This window comes from Chlorocebus sabaeus, chromosome 13 (genome assembly GCF_047675955.1).
Source record: "Chlorocebus sabaeus isolate Y175 chromosome 13, mChlSab1.0.hap1, whole genome shotgun sequence".
NCBI classification, from domain to species: Eukaryota; Metazoa; Chordata; class Mammalia; order Primates; family Cercopithecidae; genus Chlorocebus; species Chlorocebus sabaeus.
Window position 1 is genome coordinate 61282371 of NC_132916.1, and position 27113 is coordinate 61309483.

At 40.6% G+C, this 27113-nt stretch overlaps 1 protein-coding gene and 1 long non-coding RNA gene across 4 annotated transcripts in view; one reads left to right on the plus strand and one right to left on the minus strand.

The window, feature by feature from the left end:
• MAP3K5 (mitogen-activated protein kinase kinase kinase 5) overlaps positions 1 to 27113 on the minus strand; it is a 242746-nt gene that overhangs the window by 209609 nt on the left and 6024 nt on the right. The window lies entirely within an intron of this gene.
• Positions 12647 to 25540, plus strand: LOC103240309 (uncharacterized). The gene is made up of 2 exons (XR_499910.3): positions 12647 to 23727; positions 24895 to 25540. It is a non-coding gene; the product is annotated as an uncharacterized lncRNA (long non-coding RNA).

Below are 27113 nucleotides of genomic sequence, written 5' to 3' on the forward strand. Positions count from 1 at the left end.
TTTTGGCCTCGTGTGATAACAGAGAGAAGAGAGTTATTTATGAGGAAGTGGGCCTTCACAAACACGGATCTGCTGGGGCCTTGATCGCGGACTTTCTAGCCTCCAGAACTGTGAGAAAATACACGGCTGATGTTTATACGCCACCTCGCTTATGGGAGTTTATTATGGCAGCCAGACTGAATAGGACAAATACTTGCAGAGCACCTATTACATGTGAGCACTACGGGCACAAGAATACAGAAAACAGACCCTAACCTAAAAAAAAAAAAAAAAAAAAAGAACAGTCTCAGCCAGGAGACAGGCCACTAAAATGCAAGAGTGCATGCAGCAGGCACTGTGGGAAGACAGAAGACTAGATCCCAGGTGTCTGGGCAGAGCTGTGTGGAGGAGAGAAGGTTTCCGGAGCAGTCCTGCAGGATGCCATGCCAGGAAGGAGCCAGGAGCCTGGGAGAATCGTTCTCGCATCCCAAAACAGTGGCTCCAGCAACTGTCAACACAATAAAACTCTAGAATTTAAAATGGGAAAATAAGTACAGAAGGACAGATGTGCACCAGGGTGAGGAGATCTCAACCTCTTTATTAGAGAAAAGGCTGGCAACCCTGTGGCTGGGGCTGGTCCCAGAAAGGGAGCCTTGTGAGAGGGGCTGCGATGAGGCAGATGGACACCCAACCTTGACACGCTTTGCTGCTGTGCTAGCAAATTTAGTTTCCTCCTGTAGCTGGTCAAGAGCCCAGTGCAGGAAACTCCACTGATCAGAAGGTAATTTCATAGCAACTACTCGGACAGCACAGAGAAGCAATGGAGAAGGAGGGGAAAAAGGGAAAGCCGCTGAATGGCCCACTTGAGATCAGAAAAGGTCAAAAGTTTAAGGCAGATAAAACGCATTTGGGGAGGACTGGGCATTCTAACCAGGCAGCAATCCTGCCGAAAATTAAAATGAGTAGAGTGTCTGTTCACCAACCAAATATTAGAAAAAGGAAACAACGTAATCTTGAAATGAACTCTGCAGCCTTTTAAAATTTAAAATCCATGACCCTACAGAAAGTTATGCAAATATATTTTTTGTTTCTAATTTTAGCAGAGAACACCACTGTCAGTCTGGAGTAAGTGACAAAAATGAGAAAGGGAAATCTATCCTGATGCCCAGCCAGGGAAAAATTGGAAGGAAGAGGCAGAAAAGAGACAGAGAAGTAAACAGGAAGGGACAAGGTATGGGAAGAAGCACAAGGAGAACAGAGCCCCTGACACTGTATGGTTAAAGCTGTAAATGTTTTGTTCACCAAGTAGAGGAACCCATGCTTTTTCCAAATATAGACAGTACATTTGATAGGATACACAGCCAAGAACTGTCTGCCCATGTTTGCACGTGACCCTCAGGTGTTCCATGGACAAAGATTAGGCAGAGAGGGTGGCTCATGTGCCTCAACTGGTTCAGCCATGGGCAGCTCAGAAACAAGATAGTGAGTATGTGAGGGCAAGTGGGGAGGTGGGCTTAGTTCAAGAAAAGTACAAAAAGAAAACTAAACTCCTAGTTGAGTTTCTAAAGCCAAGTGGAATTAAACAGGGAAAAGCACCGAGGGAAATTATACCAGGGAAAGTACACCTCCTGTCCTCTGTCTTTATCTGGAAACTAGAATGCTTGCTGCAAGGTCCTCTAGGGACAAGCAGGTTACAGGTGAATTAAAGCAGTCCATAAACCACATGCCAATGTCTGCATTGCCCCTGGAGAAAGTCCTCTCCCCCTTCCTCCTCCCAGTCTTCTGGAGGTTTCTAGCACCATTGCTACCCTCGTACTCTCTGTGAATTCACCCCTTCATTGCCTTGCCCTCTTCACAGCTAGAGGATAAAAACAGCAAATGCCGCCTATTTCCAAGGCTGCAATGAAATAGTATATATAGGATGCATGTTAGCATTATGTATATTTTATTTTATTTATTTATATTATTTACTTTTATATTATTTACTCATTTTATATTATTTTATATTATTTTATATTATTTACTCATTTATTTTGAGACAGGCTCTCACTCAGTCACCCAGGCTGGAGTGCAGTGGCACAGATCACTGCAACCTCCGTCTCCCAGGATGAAGCCGTCCTCCCACCTCAGCCTCTCGAATAGCTGGGACCACAGGTGCATGCCACCATGCCCAGCTAATTTTTGCATTTTTTTGGAGAGACAGGGTATCACTATGTTGCCCAGGCTGGTCTTGAACTCCTGGTATACCTTTATAAAAGGTAACCATCTCTGCTTTCCTGCATAACTAGTCATCTAAGATGAAGTCTTGGATGTGTAAACAGGATTTTTACAAGATTGCTCATTGCCTTCTCCTCTTCAAACATCAGCAGGGTAGATCTTCAGCTGTCTTGTCTCTGTTCAACCATTTAATCTCATATGCCCAAAGATGTGGGAAAACAGGTCAGTTTACAAGCATATGCTCTTCTGACTGGTTAGCAAAAAGTCTCAGGTGCAGTATTCTGACAGTATGTTTTCTACTCATCCTATCTATAGAAACTGAAAATTTACAGAGGGAAAAAGTTTTCACACAAAGCTTATTCTTGCTGAATCTATTCAGGTACCTTCTATTTTGAATTTCAATTGCTACTTTTTCAAAATCTGATGACTGTTCTCAAGGCCTCAGTTTCCCTCTATGACTTGGCTACCTGATGGATGCGAAACAGGCAGAGAGCTACTGCTGTGATTTGAACAGAACAGGTGACTAAACAGGAAATGAGACCTAAGCTAGCCCCCTTGCCATGTGATACCCTGCACTGCCTTGAGACTGCAGAGAGTCCCCAACAACAAGGAAGCTCTCACCAGATGCGCCCCATTGACCTTGGACTTCTCCACCTCCGGAACAGTAAAAACTACATTTCATTTCTCATAAATTACTCAGGTTCAGAAATTCTGTTATAAGCGACAGAAAATGGACTAAGCTACTGCCCTGCTGATCAGCCACCTGTACATGTGCACACCCAGATGACATATGCAAGAATGTTCAGACCATGGTAGATGTTTCCAAAGATGGCCCCCATCAAGTCCTCACCCCTGTGCATGCACATGCCCCCTCTCCCGTTCAGTTACCCCTGTTCCCTTGAGTCTGAGTTGGTGCTGTAACTGCTTTTACCAATAGGATGCAGACAAAAATAATGTTCTGAGAATTTCGAGATCAATACCTAACAGACTGATAGCTTCTATGTCCTTCTTCTTGGAACACTCACGCAAAGAATGCTCCCTCTCAGAACACAGATACCATGTGAGAAGTCCAACTGGGTCACGTGGAGAGGCCACATGGAAAAGAACTGAGGCCAGACATTCCCACACCTTCCAGCCATGGGAATGAACCTTATTGGACGTTCAAGCCTAGTCAAGCCCCCAGATGGCTTTGGACCCAACCAAGTTTATGTGAAACAGAAGAGCCACACAGCTGAACCCACTCAACCCACTAAATTATGAGAGATAATAACAGGTTGTTGTTTGAAGTCACTACACTTTTTCTGTGGTTATGCCGCAACAGAAAAATGAAATATAGACCTCTCAAAATCACAAGTCCACACTGTGAAAATATAAATGCTAGCAAAGCACCCACTATGGGCCTGCTCCTTTAATATATATTTTCTCAGTTAATGCTCAAAACTATGCTAAGATATCAGCTTTCTCATGGCAGAGAGATTATATAAGAGGCAGAACTGAAACTCAAGGCACACTTCCTGGCCCTAATTGATGTGTTTGTCTCACTGCATCTCAGAAGCTGGGACAAGTGACTCTGCGGGGTCAACTCTCAGCTCTCTGAACATGTATCTGCTTTGGGGATCAGTATTACCATGAGTGTTTTCAGGATCATGTTCCTCTACCATTCAGCCACTAATGCCCAGGCAATGGAGAACTTTTTATACAGTATCCTAACAAAAATTAGGAAGTCATCATTAGATTCCCTCTAATCAAATGTATAAGACAATACGGAAACATAATAAAAGCACATCTAAAAGCCTCTTGGTAGATTCATGCATCAGATAAGATGACAGATTATACAAACTCTGAAGTCCTTTTTCTTCCAGCAATCTATAACCTGCCAAGCACTGTGCAAAATTCCTTATGTGCATGATCTCATTTAACCTTCTCAATAAGCCTATATTTATAAAGTAGAAACTGTTTTCTTTAGAGGTCTTTGGGGTCTTGCTCTGTTACCCTGCTTGGTATGCAGTGTGCAAACATAGCTCACTTTAACCTCAAACTCCTACACTCAGGACATCCTCCCACCTCCACCTCCTGAGTAACTGGAACTACAGGCACACACCACCATGCATGGCTAATTTATTTATGCATTTTATTATTTTATTTTATTTTTTTTGAGATGGAGTCTCGCTCTGTCACCCAGGCAGGAATGCAGTGGCTCTATCTCGGCTCACTGCAACCTCCACCTCCCGGGTTCAAGCAATTCTCCTGCCTCAGCCTCCCAAGTAGCTGGGATTACAAGCGCCCACCACCATGCCCGGCTTTTTTTTTTTTTTTTTGTATTTTTAGTAGAGACAGGGTTTCACCATGTTGACCAAGCTGGTCTCAAACTCCTGACCTCAGGTGATCCGCCCAAAGTGCTGGGATTACAGGCATGAGCCACTTTGCCCAGCGGTAACTGCTTTTATCTCCCCCTTACAGATGAGAAAGCTAAGGCTTAGAGAAGCAAGAAAACAGAAATAGTAAGTGGCAGAGCCAAGATTAAACACCACAGGTCTCCCAGATCCACAGCCTAAGTTTTGTCATAAAATATACAGTTTCTATTCCTTCACTAGGAAGACATAATTTGTGGACTTGCTTTGATTACACATATTCCAAGAAATTGTCTCAACTCCAAAAGAGCCATCCCAGCTGCACCACAGGTCATGAGGTGTGCAAGAATCTATCTGGTACAGCATAAAACCATGGAAGCTACAGGTAAAGCCAGAACCCAAGCCAACTTCCACTTCCTGCCCTGGGGAGAAGTTGGAGACTGAGTGTATAAACACTAAGCCTGCAAATCTGCACCAACTGTTCTATGGAATAAACTTCTGAATTGCAGCTCTAGTTTATCTTTCAGAACAAGGCCAAGCAATAACTTTTTAAAGAAAGGCCCACAAGGATGACCTCTGGAAACACTTCATAATTTAAAAACCAGAATAGCTGGGCACCACTGATCCCACAGCCAAGTAGGTCAAGGCTGTGGCCCCTGCCAGTTCTACACGTTCATATCTGCTTTATCTGAATTCACTCAGGGTCACGAATAGAAGGGTAGGGTATCTGAAGTTCTGACGTCTTCCCTTCATTACCAGACATACCAGCCAACAACTAGGTTTTAGGGTACTGAGTACAAGGACATCTGGCTCAACAAAACTGAACAAGTCAAAATTTGTGGTTGGGAACAGAGGTCATTAAAGGATTTACACAGAAAAGAGCATGTCATCGTGATCTCCAAATTCGAGGTAACATTTCAGAGAAGGTTTCCTATTAGACCAACATAAGACCAATCTAAATCTATAATAAACTCCATTTCTTCATCTTACATCTTAGTGCTAAAATGTACTCTGCAAAACACAAGATGCTAAACTATGTAACCTAGCAATATTTACAAATAGGAATTACTTTCAGAAAGAGCATGAACTAGTAAGTATACTACAGGAAAATTAATTTTTATAAGTTTTTTTCTTACAAAAATCAGAGTTTTTACACAGTACCCTAACAAAAATTAGGAAGTTTCATTAGATTTCCACTATCAAATTTACAAGGCAATATAGAAACATAATAAAAGCACATTTAAAAGCCATTTGGTAGATTTATGCATTAGATAAGGTGATAAATTACATGACCTCTAAAGTTGTACTTCATATGTGTATATATATTTGCATAAGAAACTAAATCACAAAGGACAAGTTTATCTCTATAATAAATCTTTCAAAAAATATTTTGACTTTTCACATTGAAATATTTAAGTTTTAGGTAAAATACAGACAAGATAAGTAGTGATTCTCATTGATTTCAAAGTCAGAGTCTAACACCCATAATTCATAAGCGCTAAACCCACAGGAAAGAGGGAAGGAAGACAACATAAAGGAGGGAAGGAGCAAAGAAATAAAGGAGAAAGAATGGAAAGAGCGGAAGGAAGGAGAAAGAAGGGAGGAAGGAGGAGGGAGTGGAGTAAAGGAGGGGAGGGGTGAGACAAGGAGGAAGGAAGAGAGGAGGGCAGGGAGGGAAAACCACCCACACCACTGGGCTGTGATAAATGACAATAAATGCCAAAACCTTGAAAACCTGAAAACTGCAATCTACAATTCACTGATCAGTTCAGTAGTCAATAGGTAAGAAGCAAAACTTGAGTCCAGCTGTCATGAAAATCAAGAAATATAAATGAAACAAAAAGGAAAAAAAAAAAAGTCATGACAAAAGAAAGAATATCGGGGACAGTTAAAAATAGGAGGAAGATCTAACTGCCTTTTTTGCAGAAATTAACAAGCCTAAAATTCATATGGAAATACAAGGGAACCAAAATAGCCTAAACAGTCTTGAAAAAGAAGAAAGCTGGAGGCTTCACACTTCCTGATTTCACAACTTAATACAAAGCAAAAGTAATCAAGACTACGTGGTACTGGCATAAGGACAAACATAGATCAATGGACTCAAATGGAGAGTATGGGAATAAACTCATACATTTATGATCGATCGATTTTTTACAAGGGTGCTAAGAAAATCCAATGACAAAAGAAAGGTGTTTTCAACAAATGATGCTGGGCCAATTAGATATCCACACACAAAAGAATGAAGCTGGCCTCCTACCTCACATGATATATAAAAATTAACTCAAAATGGAGCAATGACCTAACTGTAAGAGCAAAAATATCTAACTCTTAGAAGAAAACATAGGTATAAATCTCTGTCACATCGAATTGGGCAACGCTTCCTTACGTAAGACAATGAAAGTACAAACAACAAAGGAAAAAACAGATAAATATGGACTTCATCCAAATTAAAACATTTTGTGCTTCAAAAGACATTATCAAGAAAATGAAAAACAACCCACAAGATGATAGAAAATATTTGCAAATCATATATTTGATAAGGGGCTTGTATCCAGAATAGGTACAGACTATTACGACTCAGGAATAAAATGACAAATTTAAAAATAAGCAAAGAATCTGAATGGACAGTTCTCCAAAAAAGATATACAAATGGCCAATAAACACATGAACAGATGCCAACATCATTAGTCATTAGGTAAATGCAAATCAAAACCACAGGGAGGTACTACTTCACACCCACTAGGATGGCTTAATAAAAGACAAGATAATAACAAGCATTGGTGAAGATGTGGAGAAACTGGAACCTTCATTCATTGTTGGTGGTACTGCAAAACAGCACAATCACTTTAGAAAATGGCTTGGTGGTCGGGCGTGGTGGCTCACGCCTGTAATCCCAGCACTTTGGGAGGCCAAGGTGGGTGTATGACTTGAGGTCAGGGATTCGAGACCAGCCTAGACAACTTAGTGAAACCCCATCTCTCCTAAAAATTCAAAAGTAGCCAGGCATGGTGGCAGGTGCCTGTAATCCTAGCTACTTGGGGGCTAAAGCAGGAGAATCGCTTGAACCTGGGAGACGGAGGTTGCAGTGAGCCAAGGTCATGCCACTGCACTCCAGCCTGGGTGACAGAGTAAAACTCCATGTCAAAAGAAAGAAAAGAAAAGAAAATGACTTGGTGGTTCCTCAAAAAGTTAAGCATTGAATTACCATATGACCCAGCAATTCCACTCCTAGACATATACTTAAGCAAGCTGAAATCATGTCCACCCAAAAACTTGACATGGGTGTTCATGGTTTATTCATGATAGTCAAAAAGTGGAAACAATCCAAAGGTCCATCAGCTGATGAATGGATAAACAAAATGTGTTCAAGCACCACACAGCAGGATAGTATTCAACCAGAAAAGTAAATGAAGTACAGATCCCTGCCACAACATGGATGAAGCACGAAAGCATTATGCTAAGCGAAAGAAGCCAGTCGCAAAATGCCACATATTGCATGATTTCACTTCTAAGAAATATCTAGAATAGGCAAATTCATGGAGACAGCAGATTAGTGGTTGCCAAGGGCTGGCTGAAGGGAGATATGGGGAGTAACAGCAAATGGGTACAGGGTTTATTTTCGAGGTGCTAAAAATCTTTTGGAATTATATATTGGTGATGGTTGCACACTTTGTGAATCTACTGAAAACCACTAAATTGTACACAGTACTTTAAAATGGTAACTTTTATGGTAACTTATAAGTTATCTCTCAATTTTTAAAATAAATTTAAAAACAGAAGAGTGAATATACAGAAGTGGGGTGGGGTAACAGTAAACAGAAAAACAAATAGCGAGGAGATGGAAGAGGGAAGCCCACCGCCACTGAGTATTCAATGGGCAGGATCCATGTCACATTCACTTTCTGTTCCTAATGTCTGGCACTGGCACACACAAGGCTGACCCAACCAATGTGCACTGAAGGAAGGGAGGAAGGGAGGAAGGGAGGAAGGGAGGAAGGGAGGAAGGGAGGAAGGAAGGAAGGAAGGAAGGAAGGAAGGAAGGAAGGAAGGAAAGAAGGAAGGAAGGAAAGAAGGAAGGAAGGAAAGAAGGAAGGAAGGAAGGAAGGAAGGAAGGAAGGAAGGAAGGAAGGAAGGAAGGAAGGAAGGAAAGAAGGAAGGAAAGAAGGAAGGAAAGAAGGAAGGAAGGAAGGAAGGAAGGAAGGAAGGAAGGAGGGAAGGAGGGAAGGGAAAGGAAGGAAAGGGAAGGGAGGGAAGGGAAGTGAGGCAGGGAGAGAAAGAGACAGAGGCAGGCAGGAAGGAAAAAGTGAAGTTTAAAATAGACAGCTACTATATACATCAGTAAGTCCTATGCTACACTAAAAGTGACTAAATGACCGCTACTAAGTTTGCTTCTTCCTGCAAGGGAAGGGGAGACCATGTTCAAAATAGGTTTTTAAAATATTTGGCTTTATAATGGTCTCCCTTTTTATTTTTATTTATTTTTATTTTTTGAGACAGAGACCATGTTTATTTTTCAAGACCATGTTGGGGCATCTCTCCCCTAAGGGATGGACTGAGGCATATAGTAAAAGGGAACGCTAAGCCCCTCTCACAAATTATATTACAGTATAATACAATAAATACAGAACAATGCAATGTTTATAACAGCAGTTCTGGACAAAGCAGAAAAGGTTAAATTATTTTCAGTATAATCCTTAAAAGCAAGGGAAAAGATTTTTCATACAAATAACTGATACATTTCAGACCATGCCATAACCAAATACTATGTGTTATTTAAAGAAATGTTAAATTTATAAATTTCACTTAGCCCACTAATTGTTTCTTCTCATCAATCATAGTACATTTCAATACAGACATATTACTTTTCCTATATCATACAACAAAATAAATTCAAGATGGAGGTAAGAGTCAAGTGTAAAAATAAAATATATTAAACTTTACAGAATAAAATATAGGCCAGATGCAGTGGCTCACGCCTGTAATCCCAGTACTTTGGGAGGCTGAGGCGGAAGGATTGCCTGAGCCCAGGAATTCGAGGCCGCAGTGAGCTATGAAGGCACCATTGTACTCCAGCCTGGGCAACACAGCGAAACTTTGTCTCTCAAAATAATAAAATACAAATGAATATTCCTCAGATATATGTATAAAGCAAGAATCTGCACTTAAAAGCGATAATTTTGACTAATTAAAAAATATGTCAAGAATTCACATAAAAATTATCATAAACATAAAATTAAGGAAAAATATAATAAATTTTTTTAAACAAAGGGTTAATATTCTTAATATGTATACAACTCATTATATTAAAGGAATCTAAAGCACATTTCTGGTTGTCAACACTGGATGTCATTTAATGTGATGTTAGGAACTAGAGATGGAAACCAATTTCTGTATGAAACTACTTTTGAGGCTCCTGTGGGCCAGCCAGCAGGTATGGAGAGTAGAGCAGACGCTTAACCTACAGCTCTGAGGTCTGGGCTACAAATATGTATTAGGGAGTCATCTGATAATCAAAAACGCATTTTCTTCATTTCATATGAACCAAAGGAGTGAAACCTAGCTGATTTCCCCCTACTGCAAATAGAAAACTTACTACCCTAATCTCATTATTATTATCATGATTATTGCTGTCATCAAAAACCATTCTGTACCGAGGTAGAAGGCAGGACTTGACTCCAGAGGTGGGACTTGGACACCGGACCAGACTGAGGACTAGCTAAAACAGAGAGCCAAAGCAGAAGCAGCTTTCAACAACAAAATGACATGCCCGCCAGTATGCCGTGTCAATTTACTGTTGCCATGGCAATACCAGGGCGTTACCGCCCCTTTCCATAGCAATGACCTAGTGACCCAAAAGTTACTACCCTTTCCCTAGAAATTTCTGCATAAACCACCCCTTAATCTGCATGCAATTAAAAACAGGTATAAATATGACTGCAAAGCTGCCCTGAGCTACTACTCACTGACTACTGGGTAGCCCTGCTCTGAAGAAGCAGTCACAGAGTTGTAACACTGCCTCTTCAATAAAACTGTTTTCTTGAACCTCTGGCTTGCCCTTGAATTCTTTCCTGGGCAAAGTCAAGAACCCTCATGGGCTAAGCTCCACTTTGGGTCTTGCGTACCCTGCAGCAGCTCTATTTCAACAACCCAATATTTTAAAATATGTTCTTTTTGGAAAATTCATGTTTCCAACCTGAGAGCCGATTTTCAAAATAGGTTTTCAAACTATTTGGCTTTATAATGGTCTCCCTTTTTATTTTTTATTTTATTTTTTTGAAACAGAGTCTTGCTCCATCACTCAGGCTGGAGTGCAGTAGCTCACTGCAACCTCTGCTTCGCAGGTTCAAGCGATTCTCCTGCCTCAGCCTCCCAAGTAGCTGGGACTACAGGCATGTGCCACCACACGCAACTAATTTTTGCATTTTTTAGTAGAAACAGGGGGTTTCACCATGTTGGCCAGGCTGGTCTTGAACTCCCGACCTCAGGTGATCTGCACCCCCCCTCCGGCCTCCCAAAGTGCTGGGATTACAGGCATGAGCCACCACACCCAGCCTGTGGTCTCCCATTATTTTGAGAGAGAGAGACCTTAGTCCCTAGTAAAGTAATTCTCTAGTATATTAAGTATATGAAATGTTTCTATGCAAATGTGTTCCTTCCTACCCTACTGTGGTGAGCATGGCACAGAAGAGCCTGTAGAAGGTATCATCAGAAACAGCAGTCAATACTGTGCACCTCTCTGTACACAGATAAGGCAGAAGGGAGTTCATTCCAAGACGTGCAGTAAAATAATAGTACCTATTCAGAAAAGGATGGTTGGGGGCGGGGGGGGGGGGGTGCTTCTTTTTGGAATGGATGAACACACAATGAAAATGAATGAATGCACACGCAGTAGTGAGACAATGCAGGTTAATCCAGGGTTTATTTCACTAATCTACTGACAGCAGTCCTCCACTGAGGAGGGGTTAGAAAGCTTAAGATGAAGAAAACCTAAAAATCAAGCAGTTTTGAAAAAATGTTAAGTGTTTCCACTGTAAGTTTACAAAGTAAGGTGGCAAACTGAGCAAAAAAAAAAAATCTCATTTTTAAAAATGAATCATGTTCACTATTATGCAGCCAGCATTATGAGCAATTAAGTGTTTCAAGTGGTTGAGAAAGCAAGAAAGGCATTTCGGGTTCCAGTTCTTATTCTTGAGCTTTCAAAAGCCTTGTGAAATCTGGCCATTGGGGACAAACGCATGGAAGACTTACCTGGCCTGAGAAATGGGCACGTTCCCTTCCTGAAGAAGCCCTACACTTCTGTAAACTGAGTTCAAACCAGTCAAGAATTCTCAACTTAAGCTGTATTACTGTGAATTCAAATTTCTCTAAGTTAGAGATTCTCGGAAGGAAAAACAACTCTATTTTCAGCCAATTAAAATTAGCAAGAAAACAAGTACATTTACAAAGGGTCATGCTCCAGAAGTTATTCTCATAAGAAAGTGGTTGGGAATTTGCCTTCCCTGTTCCCATGGAAACCCTGTTAAATAACACCTGAGCCCACAAAGGCCTACTGACCTCATCCTGTCTGAGGCATGAATACCAGCAGCCAGGCCACGTGCCTTACCTTGGGAGTAGCCTGCACCGCTTCCAGAGACTGCCTTCTCTTTCTGCTTCCCTCATGAACACATTTCTTTAAATAACACTCCCTGTTACACGCCTTCTGTTGTCCTCCAGAAATCAGTCAAGTCACTGTACCTGACATCTACCGCCACCTGCTTTCCTGAAACTGCTCTGGCAAAGTTATCAGGGGTTTTCTGATCTCCAAGTCCAGTTACTTCTCTGAAACATTCAACTTCACTGACCTTCGGACAAGCCCTCTTTGCATTGCTTTTACAGTTAATCCTTTCTCTCTCTCCCTCTCTGAACTTTCTCTCATCTGTTGTGCCATCTTACCATCTTCCCTTTCTCACTAAATGACGCCTTCCTCTGCCCCCCTTTTTTTTTTTTTTTGGTTGGTTGGTTGTTTTTTGAGACAAAGTCTGGCTGTTTCACCCAGGCTGGAGTGCAGTGGTGCGATCTCAGCTCACTGCAGCCTCTGCCTCCTGGGTTCAAGTGATTCTCGTGCCTAAGCCTCCCAAGTAACTGGGACCACAGGCGTGTGCCACCACACCTGGCTAATTTTTCTATTTTTAGTAAAGATGGGGTTTTGCCATGTTGGCCAGGCAGGTCTCAAACACCTGACCTCAGGTGATCTGCCTGCCTCAGCCTCCCAAGTGCTGGGATTACATTACAGGCATGAGCCACCGTGCCCGGCCAACCATCTTTAAATGCCAGTGTTTCCTTAGTTCTATCATAGGCCCTCTCTTTATTCTACCCCTTTCTTATGCAGAGACTCATTTATTTCCATGATTTATTAAAAATATCTGGCACATATTAAGTGCTCAATAAATGTTAGCTTTCATCATTATCCTTCAAAACCCAGTTCAAATGTCACCTCCTGTCCAATGTCTTAGCCAACCTCCTCCACACTTCCTTCTCCCCCAAAAGAATCCTCCATGATTTGTGTTCTCAAAGAACTTTACATAAACCTCTAGTATAACAATTAGCACTAGCCTAGGCAACATGGCAAAACCCCATCTCTACAAAAAAAAGAATTAAAAAATTAGCCAGCATGGTGGCACACACCTGTGATCCCAGCTACTCAGAAGGCTGAAGTGGGAGGATCGCCTGAGCCCAAGGAGGTTAAGGCTGCAGTGAGCTGTGATCGCACCACTGCACTCCAGCCTGGGTGACAGAGTGACTCAGTCTCAAATGTTTTAAAAAACAACCACCACCACCAATTAGCACAATATATGTAATACGTTCATAGGCTGGTCTCCTTTATCAGACTGTGAGCCCCTCCAGGAAAGGGATGACATCACTGAATTGTATTCTATAAACATCATTAAGTGTCATCTACAGGTCACACACTGATAAAGAAGACCTGGGGGATGTCAAGAACCACAAAATGTGATCTTTGTCATTAACTCACACTTAAGCAGAAAAAGCAGACATCAAAACCAATAACTAAAACACCACTTGGGGGAAAGTGTGACATTCATTCAATCAATCAATCTGCATCAAGTGCCAAGCACTCCATTAGGTACTAGAGGTGCAGGGTTAACAAGACAGAAAAAGAGACATGGAACTATATTCTAACAATTCTTTTTTTTTTTTTTTTTTGTAGGAAACATTGTAAACAATTCTTTTAAAAACCAGAAACTGTTCCGTGTTTGTCAGATATTTATAGCAAAAGGTTTTTCATTATTGTGTAAATTGGACTTGACTTTTTCAGTTGTTCCTTCTTACTCATATCACATATGATGCAAGATCTATGGAGCAACAGGTTTTTTATAGCTCCCAAAGAATCAAGCATGATTTGAATACTGAATCCTTAAAGCAAATCAAAATTTATTTAACAACCTTCAGGGATCATTTCAAGAGGGAATAGATAGGGGCTGCTAACAGAAATATGCATTAAAAAAAATTCAGATCTTAAAGAGAGAATAAAAATAGAGGGATAAATAGTTCCAGGATTATTCGTAGCTTAAAAGAAAAAGAATGCTAAGATCAAGCTTATAAGCAACTATGCAATGTGCTGGATTCAGGAAGAAATTTACCTGGTGACCACATATTAGGTATAGATTATGGCTCAAAAGTTGGGTAATACTTTTTGCTGTGGCTAAATGGGACAATGACAAGTCTTGAAAAAGTAATCTCAGACTAAATATTAAGTTATCAGAAGCTTGTAACCTAGTCCAGGTCTCAAATTAAGCTTTCAGCATGTAGACCAGGTAACTGAAAACTGAAAGCAGATGAGAGTCTCGAATTCTCCTATCATAGCCTTTTTCTTCTTCTATGCTCTCAGAAAACCTCCTCACATTAAATGTGGCATATCCTCTGGCACAGAACTCTCTTTAGGTAACATGCTCCTGATAATAAACCATGGAGAATAACCCAAAGAACATACAGTGTGAAAACAGAAAAATCATGATTGCTTCATACATCCCACTCCTACAAACTTAGTCCAATGTATCTAATGATGTTTTTAGAAGAACATACAAGCCTATTAAATAGTTGTGGCCTGGGAAAATTAAGGCATGGCAATATACAAATACCACAGTGCAATTTTGCTTGAAAATTCTCAAGCAATGTCACAACACGGTGGCAATAGCTTTTGTGTGTACAATGTGTTCCCTTCTGGGATCACTTGAGGATCAGATCTGGCCCTTCTTGGGCTACTTCAAATTAGAAGTTAACTTGCCTGCAAACAGGTAATGATAAGAAGATCCAATCCTGAATAATCAAGAGATTATCCATCAAGAAGAATGTTCATTATTTATTTAACATGATAAAAACCTACTTCTTTAATAAAACCTACACTAAGTAGAGAGTCCTAAGTTCTACGAAGCTTGGAAATTGTGAGGCTGTACTTTCTCATTATTTATTTATATTTCACCCAGCAGTGAAAATGTCTCTCCAGGTAAACCAAGGAGATACTTCAATATCTTAATTTTAGTTCCAAGTATATACACGATTCGGCTAAAGTAGAAGAGTGTCACTTGTATGCTATTAAGGTTTTAGGGTTGTTTTTTGTTATTTATTTATTTATTTATTTATTTGAGACAGGGCATTGCTATCACCCAGGCTAGAGTGCAGTGGCGCAATTACAGCTCACTGCAGCCTCTGCCTCTCTGGCTCAAAGTGATCCTCCCACCTCAACCTCCTAAGTAGCTGGGACTACAGGTGTGTACCACCACAACCAGATAATTTTTGTATTGTTTGTAGAGATGAGGTCTCACCACGTTGCCCATTCCAGTCCTGAACTCTTGTGCTCAAGCGATCCACCAGCTTCTGCCTCCCAAAGTGCTGGGATTATGGGCATGAGCCACTGTACCTGGCTGCTATTAAGGTTTAACCTTCTTAAAGATTTCACAAATGGGCACCAAATGAGCCACAGGTGAGGATGTTATAAATTTAACCATAATACTTCCGGAAGGTTACTTAAGCTTAAACCTCAAACACCAACAAATTCTTCAGCTTGGAGTTGTCTGCCTTTTGCATGCCCTCTGTTGCCTTAAACACAGCCAAGAACCAAAGGATTCTATCTAAACTTCTAAACTTCCCATAATTCCAGGTAAAGCATTCTCTAACCTTGTCATTAATGAACACTGCTAATGTTTAAACATTAGCAGCTTTTAAATGCTCCTGCGATTTGCCTTTTTTTTTGAAACAGAGTCTCACTCTGTTGCCCAGGACTTATGTCATCCTCCCACCTCAGCCTCCTGAGTAGCTGGGACCACAGGGATGCACCACCACATCTGGCTAATTTTTTAAAATTCTGTGTAAAGACACAGTCTCCCTATATTGTCCAGTCTGGTCTCGAACTCCTGGGCTCAAGTGATCCCCCCACCTCCAGCTCCCAAAGTGCTGGAATTACAGGCGTGAGCCACTGCACCCAGCCTGCCTTCTTAATTTGTATGTCTTCGCATCCTAGATTTCTTCAAAAGAATGTCAAAAAATGAACTTTGTAAGCACACTATGTTCCTAAGCATGAATTTTTGTCACTTGTAACTTGATTCAACATAAATTAATCAAAATCAACACTGATGCGACAAATGTGCCCTTTTTTGAATATATGCTGAACGGATTGGTAAGCACTAACGCAATGGTCAAGTTAAATGGTAATCAAGTCAAAATTGTAAGTGACTGCAAAGATTTCTTAATGCTGACAGCCTTTACTTTCAGACTTTGGAAATACAAACAATGCAGATCTGCAAAATGACATTCCAATCATCACCGCAGGATCGGTCCTTGGGTAAGCCACTCACATGTCATATTTAATGGCTAAATGAGTTTTCTATACTACTGGTTTTATAAGGGAAAGAAAAGCCTGGAACTCTGTTAACAGTCTAGGATAGTATTTCTTTTCCAATTTTATTTCAGATTTACCAACTGCCAAGTGTACTTCAAGCACATAAAATATTGGTAGCACTGAGTTGCTCGGCAAGAAAAGTCAAGCCAACTATTCTTGTCATAACTCACGTGCAAGCTACGACCTTGTTCTCTTTCACTAGGTCAAGCCAAGCAACTTGTGCCCCAACCCTGCTTTGCAATAATATACACACACTAAGAGATATATCAGTTTTTAAAACCAGACTCCAGGCTCCTCTAGAGTATCTACAAATCTTTTTCTTACTCAAATTCTATGTATACAGTAAGCACTGGGTCACTATATCTGGGAAACTGACCAGGAGGTGTTTTGTTGTTTAATTTTTTGAGACAGGGTCTCCGTTTGCCCAGGCTAAAGTGCAGTGGTGCAATTGCAGCTCACTGCAGCCTGAAAAATTAAAATCCTACTGTCCAGATTTGAAATCCGAATTTTCCCTGGATCAACCAAAGCTAGTTTCCCAAGACCAATTTCCTAACAATCTAGGAGATATCATGGAAGAACTAACACATATCAACTGTATGTATGTGACTCAAAAACAATCAGAAATGTTACATAAATGTTTAAAAAAGAAATGTTATATAAAGTACACATTCATTAATGTTACTTAGAACCTTCAGAGGTAGCCCAGATTTCTCCCTTAGTCATGTTTTATGTGTATCATAATACAGATATGGTTCAGCATTGACAATGCATCTACTACATCCACCTTTATTATCAAAAGGAACCTGGTTTGTTTATTTGCTATTCTTATTCTAGTCCAGCCTTTCAAATGCTTGGCATGCAGGTTGACAATTTTCTGTCAGCCAAGAACCACACACTACACATCATCAACAAGCAAGCAACACAATTTTATTATGTAACACAGGTCAGAAAAATACTAAATTGAAATTATGTTGTTGGCATATTTTAATGATCTAAAACCTAGATTTTTTCACAAGTTGAAAAGCCTAATACAAAGGACTTCGAATTCCACTACTAGGAAAATAACATATTTTTTAAAAGGTTCTAAATCTCAGGTAATAACTCTATTTGTTTCCCTAAGAGTCAGTATAAACAAGTTCTTCTTAATTAAAGAATCATAATACCCCTCTTGGAAATAAATTTAATAATATTGTATCTGTGTTTATAAGAGATCTGACAGGTTTTTAATAAAATCTTGGAATTTATATACATAATTTTCATTATGATACTGATTTCATTAAAAAAATTAAGTGGGAGTCTAATGCATAGTATGATATTGTATAAGACTTTTTTTATTTTTGATGCATTTTCACATCTTTTAGAGCAGTAATAAACACTGTTCTCAAGTGCACAGTTCAATGAAATGATCTACATTATGAAGTCCTTAAAATATTCCCTTGAATTTTTTACTTATTCATTACTTAGTTCATTATATAATCTTGCACGTTGTAGGCTCCCAACAATTATTTATTAAATTGCTGAATTCAAATAGTAGACTATAAAATCATAAAAGGCAGAACTTATACCTTTTTAACCTAATTTTATACAGACCTTAGAAAGAAATCTTACAGATTTTAAGTAGCCAAAAAATGTCTGCTGATGTGATGTCTGTAATCATGATATTAATAATTATTTCAATGTTTTCAAATAGAAAATGTATTTCTGTGAGACAGGAGAACATAAGTTATAAGTGAATAGATTCTGGAATCTGACAGACTTGGATTCAAAATTGGACTCTGCCCCTCAGTAGCTATGTGACACTGAGACCACTGTTGGTAATAGTTTCAGGGGCTCAGTTTCCCCAAACAAAAAAAACTGATCAACTGATGCTATCTGCCTCATAAAGTTGTATTAAAGATTAAATAGGCTGGGTGCAGTGGCTCACGCCTGTAACGCCAATGCCAGCACTTTGGGGGACAGATGCGGGAGGATCACTTGACCTCAGGAGTTTGAGACCAGCCTAGGTAACATGATGAGACCTTGTCTCTACAAAAAATAAAAATAACGCTGGGTGCAGTGGCTCATGCCTGTAATTCCAGCACTTTGGGAGGCCAAGGCAGGCAGATCACTTGAGGCCAGGAGTTCAAGACCAGCCTGGCCAACATGGCAAAACCCTGTCTCTATTAAAAACACAAAACATTAGCTGGGCATGGTAACCTGGGAGGCAGAGGTTGCAGTGAGCCAAGATCACACCACCGCACTCCAGCCTGGGTACAGAGTGAGCCTGTCTTAAAAACAAATAAATAAAAGATAAAAAATAAAAATAAAAACATAAAAATTAGCCTGGTATGGTGGCACATGCTTGTAGTCCCAGCTACTCGGGAGGCTGAGGCAGGAGGATCATTTGAGTCTGGGAGATCAAGACTGCAGTGAACCATGATCATGCCACTGAACTTTAGCCTGGGCAACAGAGTGAGACCCTGTCTCAAAAAAAAAAAAAAGATTAAATAAGATCACGCATATAGAGTGATAGAGTGATTAGCACATACGCCTAGCACACAGTAAAGCATGCTCTTTGTGTATGGCTTGCTTTAATTTATAAGACCAAAGTGTCATATATTCAGCTTGTCAGCTTATGTAATCTTACAGCAGTTTGCTAGCCCTCTAAAATAAAATAAGGACCTTTTTCCTCCATAAAATAGGCTTATTTGGAGCAGTCTAAACTAATGAAGGTCCCATAGTAATAATTATATTATCCTAGTATAAAAATGAAGTTGGGTTTCCAGACACTGCAAGCATCCCACTAGCATATTCCTGACTTGGTTATTGCCACATGGCTTATATCTCTTCTCATATCCAAAACCTAGGGGACTGACATCCTATTGTCAATTTGTACACGTTCCCTGACCTAAAATAACCATGACTGGGAACCCTGGTTAAAGCAAGGTATTCTGGGACCCTCTGAGGGCAAAAGGCTTCAGATGGCAGAGTAGCAGAGACAATAACAGGTCCTTTAAGTCAGGCTGAGTTCAGAGCACTTGGAGAGACAGGCATACAGCCTGCCGAGAATGACCAACCTTCTGCAGGGAAGAGCTGTCAAAGACTTGGAAAAGGTCAAAAGGTACTGAGTATCCTTTCAGTGGAGGGCTGGGCTTAGGGCAGCACTCCCTCTGGGAATTATCTGATTTTAAAGGGGTGTGTACCTTTGATTGTCCTCCTAGTGATTTGGCTATTTTACAATGCTGCTGGGGTAAATATTACCTTGTGCAAAACTGATAGTAATGCAAATATTTTTTGTCCACAGCAATACAAATGAATATGGTTTGCTAAAGATACAATTGATTTCCACCCTTTAGAATAGATGACTCCAGCATTTATACTTATAGAATTGCCTTACACAATGTTAGCCAATTTTGCATCTATTAGCAAATTCATTTCACCATTCCTGATTTTGTATGTGTGTATATAATATTTGCTCTTCAAACTCTCCTTTCAACCAGTTTTAGTATCTTTCTGGTTTTTCTCATTACATAATAAATTAATTCAATATTTGACATATGTTTATATTTGTAGAGAGTCGTTATTTTGGATTGTTGTAAATTATAGTTTAGAACATTGTAACGTGGCGCTTCCCGTGAAGAATGTACTTTCACAGGAAGAGAAACTGATGAGATAGAAAGGAGCTTTTAGTTTTACCCAGAATTATTTATTTTTCTAAGAAAGAAAAAGAAGTAAAACAAGTATGTCAAAATGTTTAACTGCCATTAGCTATTACATTTAGGTAGTATATAGATGCATAAGTGTCTGTTAAACTATTTTATATACTTTCTTTATGACTAAAATGTTTCATAAATTTTTTAAATGTTTTTTCTAAAAAGAATGAGTCTGGTAGAGAGGAATGGGGAATCTAGGTCGTTCCTCCTGACTGCTTCCCTTAGCTTCAGTTTTTCCCATGCTAACAGACACATGTTATAAACCTTTATACTCCTGAAGATGTATGCCTTCTTCTGCTTCTTAGTTCTTCAATACATCCTGATTCAGTAAAAGGCATATTATAGGCAATTAATAATAAATGCTTACAAAATTTAATTACTTAGAATATGCTATCACATTAAGGGAAAGTGCATCAGACTCCAGAGCCAGCACATCTCAGGGAAACAAGGAAAGAACAGTCCCCAGGCTGTGCTGTAAACCCAGCTCTCTGGATCATTCTAAAGAAAGGCTGGTTTTGGCCTATCACAGTCCATCTAACCATCATGCTCAGAAAACAACCCAAGACTTGCCTGAAGAAAGCCCAATTCACAGCTTAAGGCCAAGCAACTGGCAACCACTATTGAGTTGGCTCCCTTGTTGACATTGACCGAAAAAGGTAAGTCAGCTTTTTGATTAAGATGTCACTAAAATCTGCTAGCAAGAGGGGATCAGAAGTTGTGTGACTACTATGACTCTTCCTCATAATAATAACTGCCATCGTGGACCAAAATATTAGAACTGATCCTCTTAAACAGAACATGTACTTCAGAATGTTTTGAAATGTTTTTCACTGCAGGTGGAAACTGTAGTACAGCGAACAAAACATCTGTATTGTTTGGAAGTTGGAAGACCTCCTATCCAACCACTTGATTTAATCTGGCCGCTCTCATAGCCTTTCCAACTGTAAGATATAGTTAATTACACTGCCACGCCTACTTATTTTATAAGAAATAGGATCATCTTATTGAAGAGTAAGATAATCAAAGGAGGAGGAGTAGCATTGAACAACTGATTCACTGAAACTATCATTCTGACCCAACTGCATAAAATCACTGGAACCTCAGAGTGATCAAATTATAAATTGGGAAATATCTAGCTACGGGCCAAAGCGGGGAACATCAGAAATAGCACTCCCGTCCTGGTTGCCCCGGTTTTAAGCTGACATTTGTCATAATGACCATATTACAAAACTTGAGTGTGACATTAAGAGGTATTTGACATGGCCGGGCACAGTGGCTCACACCAGTAATCCTAGCATTTTGGGAGGCAGAAGCAGATGAATTGCTTGTGCCCAGCAGTTCAAGACCAGCCTGGGCAACAAGGTGAAACCCTGTCTCTACTGGGGGCGGGGGAAGAAAAAGGCTTTTGACATGTAATAGCTTTGGATGACTTTTTAAAAATAATAAATAGGAGTAATTAGGCCAGGCGCAGTGGCTCATGCCTGTAATTCCAACACTTTTGGAGGCTAAGGTGGGAAATTCCCTTGAGTTCAGGAGTTAGAGGCTGCAGTGAGCTATGACTGGGACACTGCATTCCAGCCGGGGAGACAGACTGACACCCTGTCTCAAACAAAAAAAAAAAAAAGAAGAAGAAGAGATAAGAAAAAAACAACAGAAACAGAAGTAATCAACATTTTTAAAGGAGAGAGAATTCTCTGGCTTAGGCAAAGACTTGGTTTTATATGGTTTGGGGTCAGTGGACAGATAACCTGATGCTGATTGATACTGACTAGGGCAGCTCTCCTCCATGTTTCCGGTTCTTAAGAGTTCACGGGTATAGAAGAGGCTGCAAGTATTGGAAAGTACTGGTATAACTGGTCTCAACCATTTTTAGAGATTGCCTGTACAAAGGAATATAACTTACTTCCTGTATGAATCATATACCAAAGGCAATTGCTTTCCTCATTGTCGATGAACTAGTGTAACAGAAAAGGTCTGCTTATAGTGGAGTGTTTTCCGTTACCCTGTGCAACTTCTGTGGCATTTAAGTTACACAGATCTGATCTACTATGATTTCATTAAACAAGAGATACCCTTCATATTTAAAATTCTCTCTCCTGTCTCCTCTAAGAAAATTACCACAATGCAGCTTCAGTTATTTCTGTTTTCCTTTGGAAAACCAAAAACACTACAAAATAAAATTCATATAAAACGTAAGTGATCAATTATTTACATTTTTTGAACAATTAGACAAGATTGTGAAAATCGGCTTTGTCTCGTATCCTTCCTTCTTTTCCACTAACCTGGCACATATTTCGATCAGTGTCTCTAGTCAATACCTCTGGCCAAAGAGAAAAACTAATACATTAAAACAACTAGGCTAGGCGCAGTGGCCCACGCCTGTAATCTCAGCACTTTGGGAGGCTGAGGCAGCAGGATCGCTTGAGTCCAGGAGTTTGAGACCAGCCTGGGCAACATGGTAAAACCCCATCTCCACATAAAAATACAAAAATTGGCCAGGCTTGGCTGTGCTTAAAGCAAGAGGATCGCTTGAGTCCAGAAGGTGGAAGTTGCAGCTGGAGTTGAAATAATGCCAACGTACTCCAGCCTGGGTGACAGAGCAAGATCGCCTTTTAAAAAAATAAATAAATAAATAAATACCCACAACTACAGAAACCAATATATTACAGTCACCAATGGATTTTTAATTTATCATTTTGCCTTGATTTCCTTTATTTCCCTTTTATGCCACTAATAAAATTTTCAAGATCTTTCTCATATCTAGCCAGTTTCCCCACCTACTTATATACAAATTACAGGAAGATGAGGCTGTCTTCAAGATATATTTTTCCCAAAGCTGTGGGTTCCCAGTTTCTTCTGATAACCACATAGCTGTGGGTTCCTGCAACACTGCCCACCCCCACCACATTTCCCACTCTCATCTTGCCCCAGGTGGAGTGGGGCGACTGCTGGCACGTTCTACAGCCACCGTGAGGGTCCCATGGGTGACAGAAAGGGGAGCGTGTGATACAAGGCCCACAAATGGCCTCCTGGGAGGGGCCATCATTGCATAGCACACTGTCAGCCCTGGAGTCAGTAGCCAACAATGCATTTTCCTATGGTTCTCTACTTTCCTGGCTTGGGGTGGTGTTTGAAGGCACCATTTGGAGGAAGTACTTGGAAAGTAGGCACGATTGGTACCTCATGCTAAAGAGCCTTGCACATTCACTGGACTTTGTGCTTGTCCATCTCCTACAGCTTCACAAAGAAAGTATGAACCAATTTTATCCTGCAAACCAGAAACAGGAACTGAATGGGCCTCTAACCAGACCTCTGATACAGGAAGTAGGGCACCGTTCTTATAGCCACCAGAGGGGAACTGCCCTATAAACAGAGAACTCCCAGAAGGCTGGCTCCAGCCAAGGCCACTGGTGAGACAAGCCTGTGTTATGCACTTATATAATACACAGGCTTCACCTAGAGATGGAACCAGCTCGAACTACCAACTGATAATGTCTCAAGTAGACAAAAGGTGACCAAATTAAGGAAAGAAACCAGGATCCTGGGAGCCTAGGAAGCAGAGCTGGTCATGACAACATGCAGTTGATGATGTGGGGTAAGAAATTGGTACTCTAAAAACTAATCTATTTTTGTGCTCTGGAGTTTTCTTTTTGATTTTGCTTTTTTCCGTCCGATTTTCTAGTTAAGCTCTTTTTAAAAAATTATAGTTTTGCCTTAATTGACCCATTATCCAAAAAAGCAAGAAGCAGCACAGTGCTGTCGGTTTGTATGAGGTGGGTGGCAGCTGCCGCAATGGTGTGCCAGGGAACGTGAACAGCTCAGAGAAAAATCATGTGTTGGGCGCCACTGGGATTTTTTTTTAAATCCTTTCCTAACCAGAGTTTTGCCTTACGAGTTTCTCCACGTTTGCTCTTTTGCTAATTTTACTAAGGTTCGTTTCTCATGTGAAGCAGTGGCTGAAAGGTGGGAAGGGGCTGCAGGTTGGTTCCAATCAGAGGCTCTCAAACACTACTCTATTGACTGGTGTGATAAAGTTTTCACTCATCCATGGAGAAATGGGAAAAATAAATAAAGTCATGAGTTTTTCCATACATTTTCTGTATGCAAAGATCTGCCCTTCATTCCAAAGTTATGTGCCCCCTAATTTTTTTTAACATAAAACTTTCCTTTTTAAGAAATCATGGCAATAGGTGGGTGGTTGTTGATTTTCTTCTCTCTCTCTCTCTGTCTCTCTCTTTCTCTCTCTCTCTCTCTCTCTCAATTTTCCTCACTTTCTCTCTCTACTTATAACAACACTCTTATGTAGAAAAATTTAAACGTTGGCAAACACATGTCAGTCCTCCAAATTTTTTAACTGGTTCGTGGGAACCACTATTTAGGACATACAGACTTTACCCTCTACTTCAAAATACATGAGATAATATACTTGGAAAGCATATGAAAGTAGAAATGCAGAAGTGGGCTGGAAAATTTTCAAGAACTTCTCCATCTGGGATAGATGGGATGCAAGGTTATGTTCTGTTTTGTTTCATTGTTTTACCAAATAAGATTAGAAGTCCTAAGGAGCTTTGCTGGAAGCAAGTTGGAGCCAAAGCCTGGCAAGGTCAGATGCCTCTCCAGCGAGATGGCATATTAACACATGAGCGACTTTTGTCACAAGCTCAAGTAAAGTGGGAACATACCATGGATGAGAATAGAAAAGCTAAGTTCTCACAATTTCAACTAGCATGTGCTTCCTTCCTGTTACCTATGATTGCTACAGGGTGAAAAGCTGAGTAAGAGATTGCAATCTGCAGTGAGCCAAGCTGAAAGGCCCGGGCGGATGTGAAGGCTGGTGGCAAGGAAATGGGAAGCGGGCAGCCAAGCTAACCCTGTGTCCACTGAGGGAGTGAGGTGGCCTTGAGCACAGCAGTATCCCTGGGTCTTACATCGGCAGGAAATAGAAGGGGAAGAAGCCTAAAGGAAGTGAAAGTGTTGCTGGATCTCCTGCTGGCATTGCCTCCTCTTTCACACAGCATCCTGGTTCTCCCTGCAGCCACCTGATCTTCCCTTTGTCCCCTACCTCACCACAGTCCCACCCCTTTCACCACTCCAAGTTGATGCTTCTCCTACATCTGGCCAAGATGCTACTCAGAGCTGGATGAAAGCAAAAGTAATTGCTCTAATACAGGTTTTAGGTATCCGAAACAGAATTTTCCCAAATGTTTAAAATGGTGAATGGTTCCATACACTGTGTTAACCAGACTTCTTATAAGCTAGTCCCAGAATCTGCCCACCATGTGCAATACTGTTTCTACAAAAAGTGTGCTCCAAGCAAGAACCTTCAAGCATTTAATCTGAATGAATGAATATATCCTCTTCAAGGTTCAGTGTTTTCATAAGCAAAATGAGAGAACAACAGAATTGATGTCTTTTGAAAAAAATTTAGGGCTGGGTGCAGTGGCTCATGCCTGTAATCCCAGCACTTTGGGAGGCCAAAGCAGGCAGATCACTCCTGAGGTCAGGAGTTAGAGACCAGTCTGACCAACAACGTGAAACTCCGTCTCTACTAATAATACAAAAAAATTAGCTGGATGTGGTGGCACACGATTGTAATCCCAGCTACTCAGGAGGCTGAGGCAGAAGAATCACTTGAACCCAGGAAGCAGAGGTTGCAGTGAGCCAAGATCAAGCCACTGCACTCCAGCCTGGGCCACAAGAGCAAAACTCCATCTCAAAAAAAAAAAAAAAGTATTTGGAAAGCTTCCCAGTTGGGATCTGTCCACCTACCCAGGGCAACACGATAGTATTGACATCTCTTAGCTTTTACAGAATTTTCTGTCTACAATGCAGAGGGCGAAGAAGGGGTATTGTCAGCTTGGCTTTGCTGTCTCTGAGTGACAGTCTGTTGTATACATAAATAAAATGAATTTTCATAAAAGCATTAATAAAGCATTAGTTTCACCTCAGAAAGAAAATGAAAGAGCAAACTACAAGAGTAGTCAAAGAAGAAATTAAAATATAGGTAAATAGTAATCAGATGGAGAAAAATCAGTGCAAAGGTTTAACTTGTAATCTATTCTTTTTAAAGATACCAGTACACAAAGATTGGGAAAGTTTATTAAAAATGTTACCAAACTTTAAGTTCTTCCTGTTTTTTTTTTGTTTGTTTGTTTTGTTTTTTAAACAGGGTCTCATTCTGTCACCCAGGCTGGACTGCAGTAGCATGACCTCAGCTCACCGCAGCCTCAGCCTCCCAAGCTCAAGGGATCCTCCCACCTCAGCCTCCCGAGTAGCTGGGACTAAGTTCTTATTCACTCCCTTAGGTTGAGCTATTCGAACATCACTGTTTCCCATGCAAACGTTGAGACCTTCATTAAGCTCTCCTTGCTTACCCTGCCATTTCACTTCAGGTGTCACCTCCTTTAAGAAGCTACCCCTTGCCAGGTGTGGTGGCTCACACCTTTAATCCCAGCTCTTAGGGAGGCAGAGGCAGGAGGATAGCTTGAGCCCAGGAAATTGAGACCTGCCTGGGCAGTATAGCGAGACCCCATTCTCCACAAAAAGAAAAAAAGCAAACAAAAACACGCATAAGAAGCTACCCTTGAGCCCACTGCAGCCTCAATCTGATTTTTGAAGCTGTTTCCTGGGAGCCCAGGGCATCCTGGCACAGAGGCGCTGCTATGGCAAAGGCATTGGTCTACCCTCCCCACCAACTCTGAGCTCTTCAGGGGCAGGAATATGATATATACAAGCAGTTCATTTAATCTCCCTGAGCTGAAATGACTCATTTGTCTTAATAATGTTGTCATTTTAAAGTACAGAATTTGAGAGTTGGACAGAATCTCAAATACCAATTATTCCAACACTCCACTCTTTTCTGAGGCTTTAAATGACTTGCTCCAAGTTAGAAAACAATCAGGACCCGAAGCCAAACCTTGAAAATGCTGTTCTAATACTTGGTGCCTGCATCCCATGCTGCCTTGCCTTTGTAAATTCACA